The sequence below is a fragment of the Nicotiana attenuata genome, unplaced genomic scaffold (genome assembly GCF_001879085.1).
Source record: "Nicotiana attenuata strain UT unplaced genomic scaffold, NIATTr2, whole genome shotgun sequence".
NCBI lineage: Eukaryota > Viridiplantae > Streptophyta > Magnoliopsida > Solanales > Solanaceae > Nicotiana > Nicotiana attenuata.
The window spans coordinates 66,008-76,727 of NW_017674752.1; positions in this window are offsets into that span (position 1 = coordinate 66,008).

The window sequence follows — 10,720 nt, forward strand, 5'->3', positions numbered from 1 at the left end:
GGGGGGGGGGGGATCTTCGCTAAACGCACAATATTTTGTTCCCAAATTATATTCATCTTGTTCTCTTTTTTCTTTCAAATTGAAGTCCTTAAAACATTTTAATTAGCAAATTTTGACATGTTTGATCTTGTTGGTATCGGATCCGTATTTTGGTTCAGGAGCCTGGTACAGGCTTAACATGGTATTTAAGTCATGTCGGTGAAATTTGGTGAGAAACAGGACTGATTTGACGTGATTCGGACGTCCGGTTGTGAAAATAGGAATTTCAAGTGTTCTTAAGGATTTCATGTATTTTGGTGTTAATTCCGTTGTTTTAGATGTTATTTTGGCGATTTGATCGCACGAGCAAGTCCGTATGATGTTTTTAGACTTGTGTGCATATTTGGTTTGGAGCCCCGAGGGCTCGAGTGAGTTTCGGATAGGCTACGGGATGTTTTGGACTTAGAAAATCTGTTGTGTTGCTGTTTCTGGTATGACTGATCTTTTTTGCTTCGCGATCGCGAGGCAACTCTCGCAAACGCGAAGTGCAATCTGGGCTGGGGAGGGATTGTTCATCGCGAACGCGAAGCCATGATCGCGAACGCGGAGCACTGGGGGGGGGGGGCTGCTCTTCGCGAATGCGACCGGCATCTCGCGAGTGCGTAGAGTAAAAAGGAGGTGGGCTGGGAATCTCTGAGTTGTTCTTCGTGAAGGTCCTTCTGGCCGCAATGCATCACGAACGCGACAGGTTTCTCGCGAACGCGAAGAAGATCGGTCCAGTGTTTTGAAACAGAATAAAAAATAGGAGTCTTCCATAATTTCATAATTTTAGAAACAAGAAGGCTTAGAGGCAATTTTCAAGAGACAAGTTCTTCCCCAAAGTGTTGGTAAATGATTCTAAACCACATTTTTCAATTACACATTGCATTAAATCAATTTTCATCCAAAATTCTAGGGTTCTCATGGTAGAAATTGCGGGTTTGGGTAGAATTAGAGATTTTTGTATAATTGGAATTTAGACCTCGATTTGGGGTCGGATTCCGAAACTAATTACATATTTGCGCTCGTGGGTGAATGGGTTTTGGTCCGAACCTCGAGTTTTGATCAAGCGGGCCCAGGGTCGGTTTTTGACTTTTTGGGGGAAAGTTTGGGAAAATTAAATTTATGCATTATAGTTGATTCCTTTAGCAATAATTGATGATATTGAGTTAATTGTGACTAGATACGAGTGGATTGGAGGTGGAATCTAGAGGAAAAGCGGTATTTGAGGCTTGAGTTTGGCCGTGGAATCGAGGTAAGTGTTGTGGCTAACCTTAGCTTGAGGGATTAGGTATTGTTATCTTATTTGCTATGTGTTTAGTTGTTGAGTACGACGTATAGGTGAGGTGACGAGTATCTATACGTTGTTGTCGGGTCATAGCATGCGAATGAGTTTTATATTTGTGACTGTTGTGTTTCTTTATACGTACTGTTCATGCTTAAACTGGTTATTCTTCATGTTAAACAAGTCTTATTATGTTTTTTTTCCTGGTATTGGATATTGGTTGAGTATTGACTCAAGTTGAGATTTATATTGTGAAGTTAAATGTTGAAACGAGAATGGTTATTGTGGATTACCTTGGTGGTTTGTTATTCTTTTCTGTTGTTTGGGTGAGGAAGACTTGCACGAAGGGTGATGCCATGCAAGATATTGTGAGTGAGTGTTAAGGCACGAAGGGTGATGTCGTGCCGTATTCTATGAGTGCTAATGCACGAAGGGTGATGTCGTGCCGTATTCTGATATAGATAATGCACGAAGGGTGATGTCGTGCCGTGTTATGAGAGAGAGTTAATGCACGAAGGGTGATGCCGTGCCGTTTCTGTTATTTTTTTTATGGTAAGGACGAGAGTAAAAGCACGAAGGGTGATGCCGTGCACAAGTTGCTATGTTATTATTTCTGTTGGTACAAAGCATGATATTTATTATGTTTCTGTACTTTACTATTTTTAAAATTTGGTATTCCCGTTAGCATGTTTTCCCCCTTCCCTTTATTATCTATTAGATTTCCGTTATTGTTATTTCCTCGTATATGATTTAACTGCACAGGTTCATGTTATTTGTCGCGTCCTAGCCTCGTCACTACTTCGTCGAGGTTAGGCTCGGCACTTACCAGTACATGGGGTCGGTTGTACTGATACTGCACTCTGCACTTTCTGTGCAGATTTCAGTACCGGACCTCGTTGAGCAGAGTTGGGTTGCTTCCTTCAGTCCATCGGGAGACCCAAGGTAGATCTGCCGGCATTCGCAGACCCTGGAGTCCCCTTCCCTTTATCTTAGTTTCCCTATTTTCTTTCATTTCAAGAAGAGATGTATTTCTTTTAAACCAGTATTTGTAGAACTCTTAGACATTTGTGGATTGTGACACCGGATCTTTGGGTAGTCGTGTATTAGTGTTTTAAACTGTTATACAATTTCCGCAGTTCTTATTTGTTTAGTTTAAATTATTTTTAATTACTGTTTTGGTTAGTGATTAGTGTGTTAGACTGTATCTGTTGGCTTGCCTAACATTCAAGAGTTAGGCCCCATCACAATCCCGACGGTGGGAAATCAGGGTCGTGACAAGTTGGTATCAGAGCACTAGGTTGCCTAGGTCTCACAATTTACGAACAAGCTAGGTAGAGTCTGAGGGATCGGTACGGAGACGTTTGTGCTTATCCCCCAGAGGCTAAAGAGTTTAGGAATAGCTTCACATCTATTCTTCTCTGTCATGTGATTTGATTTCTCAATGCTAATTGAACTTCTACTCTGTTCTTTCGGAGATGGCGAGAACACGTACTGCTTCATCCGCTGATTAGCAGCCCGAGCCCCTAGTGGCAGCTCCTACGAGGGGCAGAGGACGAGGCCGAGGCCTTGCTAGAGGTCGAGGCAGGGGCAGGGCTCAGCCTAGAGCTCGAGCAGCAGCACCAGTAGCGGAGCCTCAGGTGGAGTTTGATGATGAGGTTCCGGCTTAGGCCGTTCCGGCAAGGCCAGCTCAGGTTCCAGAGGGGTTCATCGCTACCCCGGTACTTCAGGATGCTTTGGTCCATCTAGTGGGCCTTATGGAGAGTGTAGCTCAGACTGGCACATTTCCTGTAGCACCAGCCGTCTCTCGGGTTGGGGGAGGAGCCCAGACTCCCACTACCCACACTCCGGAGCAGATGGCTCCTCAGTTTCAGACTCCAGCAGCTCAACCAGTGGGAGTAGCTCAGCCAGTTGTTGTGGCTTAGGCCGCTGGTGGATTATCTATGTCTTCTGAGGCTTTGTTGCGGTTGGACAAGTTAACCAAGCTTTTCTCGGTACATTTCAGTGGGGAAGCTTCTGAGGACCCCCAGGATATCTTGACCTCTGCCATGAGGTGTTGTGGAACATGGGGATAGTAGAGACTAATGGGGTCGACTTTGTTGTATTTCAGATGATAGGGTCCGCCAAGAGATGGTGGAATGATTTTTTGTTGACTAGACCAGCTGGGTTGCTTGACTTGACTTGGGATCAGTTCTCTCAGCTATTTCTCGAGAAGTTCCTTCCTATCACTCAGAGAGAGGACTATCGCAGGCGGTTTGAGCATCTTCAGCAGGGTTCTATGACTGTCACTCAGTACGAGACTAGGTTTGTTGATTTGGCTCGTCATGCTCTTCTTATACTCCCCACCGAGGGAGAGAGGGTGAGGAGGTTTATTGAGGGACTCGCTCAGCCTATCAGATTGCAGATGGCTAAGGAGACAGGGAGCGAGATTTCTTTCCAGGATGCGGCCAATATGGCCAGGCGAGTTGAGATGGTTTTAGCTCAGGGGAGTGGTCAGGGGTCTGACAAGAGGCCTCGTCATTCTGGTAGGTTCAGTAGTGCCTCGTCTGGAGGCAGGGATTCTTTTGGTAGAGGCCATTCTCCCAGGCCATTTCATTCAGCACTTCAGGCTTCTCACGGTGCTTCAGGTGGTCGTGGTTCTCACATGCAGTATTCTGATCAGCTACCCTACAGTGCACCCCCAGCTCCTATCAGTGCACCTCTACTCTAGAGTTTTCAGGGTGGTTACTCAAGCCGTTAGGGTCCGTTTCAGGGTTAGCAGTCTCAGCAACCGAGGTCTTGTTATACTTGTGGCGATCCGAGGCAAATTGCTAGATTTTGCACTCGAGCATTGAGCAGTTCTTAGCATCAGGGTTCTTGTGCCATGATTCCAGAACTGGGTGTTCCACCACCTGCTCAGCTAGCTAGAGGCAGGGGTCGGGCAGCTAGAGGTAGAGGTCGAGGTATTAGAGGTGGAGGTCAGGCAGCTAGAGGTGGAGGCCAACCAGCAGGAGGCCGTCCCAGAGATGTAGTTCAGAGTGGTGGGGCCCAACCCCGATGTTATGCTCTCCCAGCCAGGCCTGAGGCTGAGGCATCCGATGCCGTTATCACAGGTATGGTTTCAGTTTGCAGTAGAGATTCTTCAGTTCTATTTGACCCAAGGTCTACATACTCCTATGTGTCATCTTACTTTGCTTCGTATTTGGTTGTGCCTCGTGATTCCTTGAGTGTTCCTGTATATGTGTCCACAACGGTGGGTGATTCTATTGTTGTAGATAGTATTTATCGCTTGTGTATGGTTATTATTAGGGGTATTGAGACTATTGTAGATCTTCTACTTCTCTATATGGTTGACTTCGATGTTATATTAGGGATGGATTGGGTGTCACCTTATTATGCTATACTGGACTGTCACGCCAGGACCGTGACCTTAGCCTTGCCGGGGTTGCCTCGATTGGAGTAGAGAGGGCCTCTTGGTCATTCTACCAGTAGGGTTATTTCTTATATGAAGGCTCGGCGTATGGTTGAGAAGGGGTGTTTGACTTATTTGGATTATGTTCGTGATTCCAGTGCGGAGGTTCCTTCCATAGATTCCGTACCAGTTGTTCGTGAGTTTCCAGAGGTATTTCCTGCACACCTGGCGGGATGCCACCCGACAGGGATATTGACTTTTGCATTGATTCGGCTCCGGGCATTCAGCCCATTTTTATTCCGCCATCCCGTATTGCCCCGCCAGAGTTGAAGGAATTGAAGGATCAGTTGCAAGACTTGCTTGATAAGGGCTTCATTAGGCCCAGTGTCTCACCTTGGTGTGCGCCAGTGTTGTTTGTAAAGAAAAAGGATGGGTCAATGAGAATGTGCATAGATAATCGGCAGTTGAACAAAGTCACCATCAAGAACAAGTATCCATTGCCGAGGATTGATAACTTATTTGATCAGCTTCAGGGTGCCAAGGTGTTTTCGAAGATTGATCTGAGGTCTGGCTACCATCAGTTGAGGATTAGGGCATCTGATGTCCCTAAGACAGCTTTTCGCACTCGGTACGAGCATTATGAGTTTCTAGTGATGTCATTTGGGTTGACAAATGCCCCAGCAGCGTTCATGGATTTGATGAACCTGGTGTTCAAGCCCTATTTGGATTCCTTCATGGTTGTTTTTATTGATGATATCTTGATCTACTCCCGCAGCCGATAGGAGCATGAGCAGCATCTTCGGATTGTTCTTCATACTCTGAGAGACAGCCAGTTATATGTTAAGTTTTCAAAATGTGAGTTTTGGTTGAGTTCAGTTGCATTCTTGGGTCATGTTGTGTCAGCAGAGGGTTTTCAGGTGGATCCTAAAAAGATTGAGGCGGTCAAGGACTGGCCTAGGCCCACATCAGCTACAGAGATTCGGAGTTTCTTGGGCTTGGCAGGTTATTATTGTCGGTTTATGGAGGGGTTCTCATCCATAGCAGCCCCGATAACCAGGTTGACCCAGAAGGGTGCCCCGTTCAGGTAGTCGGACGACTGTGAGGCGAGCTTTCAGAAGCTCAAGACAGCTTTGACAACGACACCGCTGTTGGTATTGCCCGCGGGTTCAGGGCCATATATAGTATATTGTGACGCATCTCGTATTGGACTTGGTGCGGTATTGATGTAGGGTGGCAAAGTTATTGCATATGCTTCGCGACAGTTGAAGATTCACGAGAAGAATTATCCAGTTCATGATTTGGTAGCCATTGTTCATGCGCTGAAGATTTAGAGGCACTATTTGTATGGCGTGTCGTATGAGGTGTTCGCGGATCACAAGAGTTTGCAGTACTTGTTCAAGCAGAAGGAGCTAAATTTGAGGCAGAGGAGGTGGTTGGAGCTATTGAAAGACTATGATATCACCATCTTGTACATCCCGAAAGGCCAATGTGGTGGCCGATGCTTTGAGTAGGAAGTCAGCTAGTAAGGGAAGCCTTGCGTATATCCCAGTCGGTGAGAGACCGCTTGCTTTAGATGTTCAGACTTTAGCCAATCAGTTCGTGAGGTTGGATGTTTCTGAGCCCAGCCGTGTTCTAGCTTGCAGAGTCGCTCGGTCTTCCTTGTTTGAGCGTATTAGGGAGCGATAGTATGATGATCCTCATTTGCTTGTCCTTAGGGACACGGTGTGGCACGGTGATGCCAAGCAGGTTACAGTTGGAGATGATGGAGGTCTGAGGATGCATGGTCGTATTTGTGTGCCTAATATGGATGGACTTCGTGAGTTGATTCTAGAGGAGGCTCACAGTTCCCGGTATTCTATTCATCCGGGCGCCGCTAAGATGTATCAGGAATTGCGACAACATTATTGGTGGAGGAGGATAAAGAAGGATATTGTTGCATATGTAGCTCGGTGTTTGAATTTTCAGCAAGTAAAGTACGAGCATTAGAGACCTAGTGGTTCGCTTCAGAAGATTGAGATTCCTGAGTGGAAGTGGGAGCGTATCACTATGGACTTCGCTGTTGGACTCCCACGGATTCAGAGGAAGTTCGACGCAGTATGGGTTATTGTGGATAGGCTGACTAAGTCAGCGCATTTCATTCTTATGGCAGTTTCCTATTCTTCGAGCGGTTGGTAGAGAACTATATTCGTGAGATCGTTCGTCTCCATGGTGTGCCCGTGTCTATCATTTCTGACCGAGGTACGCAGTTTACCTCGCATTTCTGGAGGGTAGTACAGCGTGAGTTGGGTACGCGGGTCGAGTTGAGCACAACATTTCATCCTCAGACGGATAGATAGTCCGAGCGCAGTCTTCAGATTTTGGAGGATATGCTCCGCGCTTGTGTTATGGACTTTGGAGGTTCTTGGGATTAGTTCTTGCCGTTAGCAGAGTTTGCCTACAACAACAGCTATCAGTCGAGCATCCAGATGCTGCCTATGACGCACTATATGGTAGGCGGTATCGGTCGCCGGTTGGATGGTTTGAGCCGGGAGAGGCTCAATGGGTACAGATTTGGTGTAGGATGCCTTGGATAAAGTTAAGATCATTCATGATAGACTTCGTACAGCTTAGTCCAGGCAAAAGAGTTATGCCGACCGTAAGGTTTGTGATGTGGCATTCATGGTCGGAGAGCGAGTGTTGCTTCGGGTGTCGCCCATGAAGGGCGTGATGAGATTTGAGAAGAAGGGCAACTTAAGCCTTAGGTTCATCGGGCCTTTTGAGATTCTTGATCGAGTGGGAGAGGTGGCTTACAGACTTGCATTGCAACCAGGCTTATCAACGGTACATCCAGTGTTTCATGTGTCCATGCTTCGAAAGTATCACGGCGATCCATCCCACGTATTAGATTTCAGCACTGTCCAGTTGGACATGGATTTGACTTACGAAGAGGAGCCAGTAGCTATTCTGGACCGGCAGGTTCGCCAATTGAGATCGAAGAGTTTTTCTTCGGTTCGTGAACAGTGGAGAGGTTAGCTGTTGAGGTAGCTACCTGGGAGTCCGAGTCCGATATGCGGAGCAGATATCCCCATCTTTTCACTAGCTCAGGTACTTTTCGATGTCCGTTCAAGGACGAACGATTGTTTTAGAGGTGGAGAATGTGATGACCCAAAAGGTCATCTCGTGTTTTAGAATCCAATTTGGGGTTCCGAGGCCTTCTAGACCTCATTTTCTTTTTCCTCGATTTGCGTGTGCAGTCTGGGCGCGTTTTCGGAAAGCCTTTATGTGAAAATTCGAGAAAATATTAAGTTTTGCCTTTAAAATTGATTTAAGTTGACTTCGGTTAATATTTTTAGTAAACGGACCCGGACCCGTATTTTGACGGTCTCGTAGGGTCCGTAGTAAAATATGGTACTGGGCGTATGCCCGTAATTGAATTCCGAGGTCCCTAGCTCGAGAAATGATTTTTTGAAGAAAATTATTAAACTGGAAATATAATGGTTTTAAGAAATTGAATAATGTTTGATCTTGTTTGTAGCGGGCCTATATTTTGGTTTCGGAGCCCGGTACAGGTTTAATATGGTATTTAAGTCATGTCGGTGAAATTTGGTGAGAAACGGGACTGATTTGACGTTATTCGGACCTCTGGTTGTGAATATAGGAATTTCAAGTTTTCTTCAGGATTTCATGTGTTTTGGTGTTAAATCCGTAGTTTTAGATATTATTTTGGCCATTTGATCGCACGAGCAAGTCCGTATGTTGCTTTTAGACTTGTGTGCATGTTTGATTTGGAGCCTCGAGGGCTCGGGTGAGTTTCGGACAGGCTACGGGATATTTTGGACTTAGAAAATTTGTTGTGTTGCTGTTTCTGGTATGACTGATGTTTTGTGCTTCGCGTTCGCGAAGCAACTCTCGCGAACGCGAAGTGCAACCTGGGCTGGGGAGGGAATTGTTCTTTGCGAACGCGAAGCCATGGTCGCGAATGCGGAGCACTGGGGGGCTGCTCTTCGCGAACTCGACCGGTATCTTGCAAACGCGTAGAGTAAAAAGGAGGTGGGCTGGGAATCTCTGAGTTGTTCTTCGCGAACGCGGTCCAAGGCCCGCGAACGCGATGGTCAGGGGGGAAAGAGCATCGCTAATGCGAACAAATCTTCATGAACGCGAAGGACCTTCTGGCCGCAATGCATCGCGAACGTGACAGGTCTCTCGCGAAAGCGAAGAAGACCTGTCCAGTGGTTTAAAAACAGAATCAAAAACGGGAGTCTTCCATAATTTCATATTTTCAAAAACAAGAAGGCTTAGAGGCGATTTTCAAGAAACAAGTTCTTCCCCAAAGTGTTGGTAAAATGATTCTAAACCACATTCTTTTAATTACCCATTGCATTACATCAATTTTCATCCAAAAATCTATGGTTTTCATGGTAGAAATTGGAGGTTTGGGTAGAATTAGAGATTTTTCTGATAATTGGAATTTAGACCTCGATTTGGGGTCAGATTCCGAAACTAATTACATATTTGAGCTCGTGGGTGAATGGGCGAATGGGTTTTGGTCCGAACCTCGAGTTTTGACCAAGCGGGCCCGGGTCGGTTTTCGACTTATTGGGAAAACTAAATTTATGCATTGTAGTTGATTCCTTTATCAATAATTGATGATATTGAGTTAATTTGTTTAGATACGAGTGGATTGGAGGTGGAATCTAGAGGAAAAGCGGTATTTGAGGCTTGAGTTTGGCCGTGGAATCGAGGTAAGTGTTGTGGATAACCTTAGCTTGAGGGATTAGGTATTGTTATCTTATTTGCTACGTGTTTAGTTGTTGAGTATGACGTATAGGTGAAGTGACGAGTATATATACGTTGTTGTCGGGTCATAGCATACGAGTGAGTTTTATATTTGTGACTGTTGTGTTTCTTTATACGTACTGTTCATGCTTAAACTGGTTATTCTTCATGTTAAACAAGTCTTATTATGTTTTTTTTTCCTGGTATTGGATATTTGTTGAGTATTGACTCAAGTTGAGATTTATATTGTGAAGTTACATGTTGAAACGAGATTGGTTATTGTGGATTCCCTTGGTGGTTTGTTATTATTTTTTGTTGTTTGGGTGAGGAAGAGTGTAATGCACGAAGGGTGATGCCGTGCAAGATATTGTGAGTGAGTGTTAATGCACGAAGAGTGATTCCGTGCCGTATTCTGATATTGATAATGCACGAAGGGTGATGCCGTGCCATGTTATGAGAGAGAGTTAATGCACAAGGGTGATGCCGTGCCGTTTTTGTTGTTTTTTATGGTAAGGACGAGAGTAAAAGCACGAAGGGTGATGTCGTGCACATGTTGCTATGTTATTATTTCTGTTGGTTCAAAGCATGATATTTACTGTGTTTCTGTACTGTACTATTTTCAGAATTTGGTATTCCCCTTAGCATGTTTTCCCCCTTCCCGTTATTATCTGTTAGATTTTCGTTATTGTTATTTCCTCGTATATGATTTAACTGCACAGGTTCATGTTATTTGTCGTGTCCTAGCCTCATCACTACTTCGCCGAGGTTAGGCTCGGCACTTACCAGTACATGCGGTCGGTTGTACTGATACTACACTCTGCATTTTCTGTGCGAATTTCGGTACCGGACCTCGTTGAGCAGAGTTGGGTTGCTGCCTTCAGTCCATCGGGAGACCCAAGGTTGATCTGCCAGCGTTCGCAGACCCTGGAGTCCCCTTCCCTCTATCTTAGTTTCCCTGTTTTCTTTCATTTCAAGAAGAGATGTATTTCTTTTAAACCAGTATTTGTAGAACTCTTAGACGTTTGTGGATTTTGACGCCAGATCTTTGGGTAGTCGTGTATTAGTATGTTAAACTCTTATACAATTTCCGCACTTCTTATTTGTTTAGTTTAAATTATTGTTAATTACTGTTTTGGTTAGTGATTAGTGTGTTAGATTGTATCTGTTGGCTTGCCCAGCATTCTAAGAGCGCCATCACGATCGCAACGGTGGAAAATCCGGATCGTGAAAGTAAGTTATATACTACTCTAGATTGAAGACTAGATATATAGGAA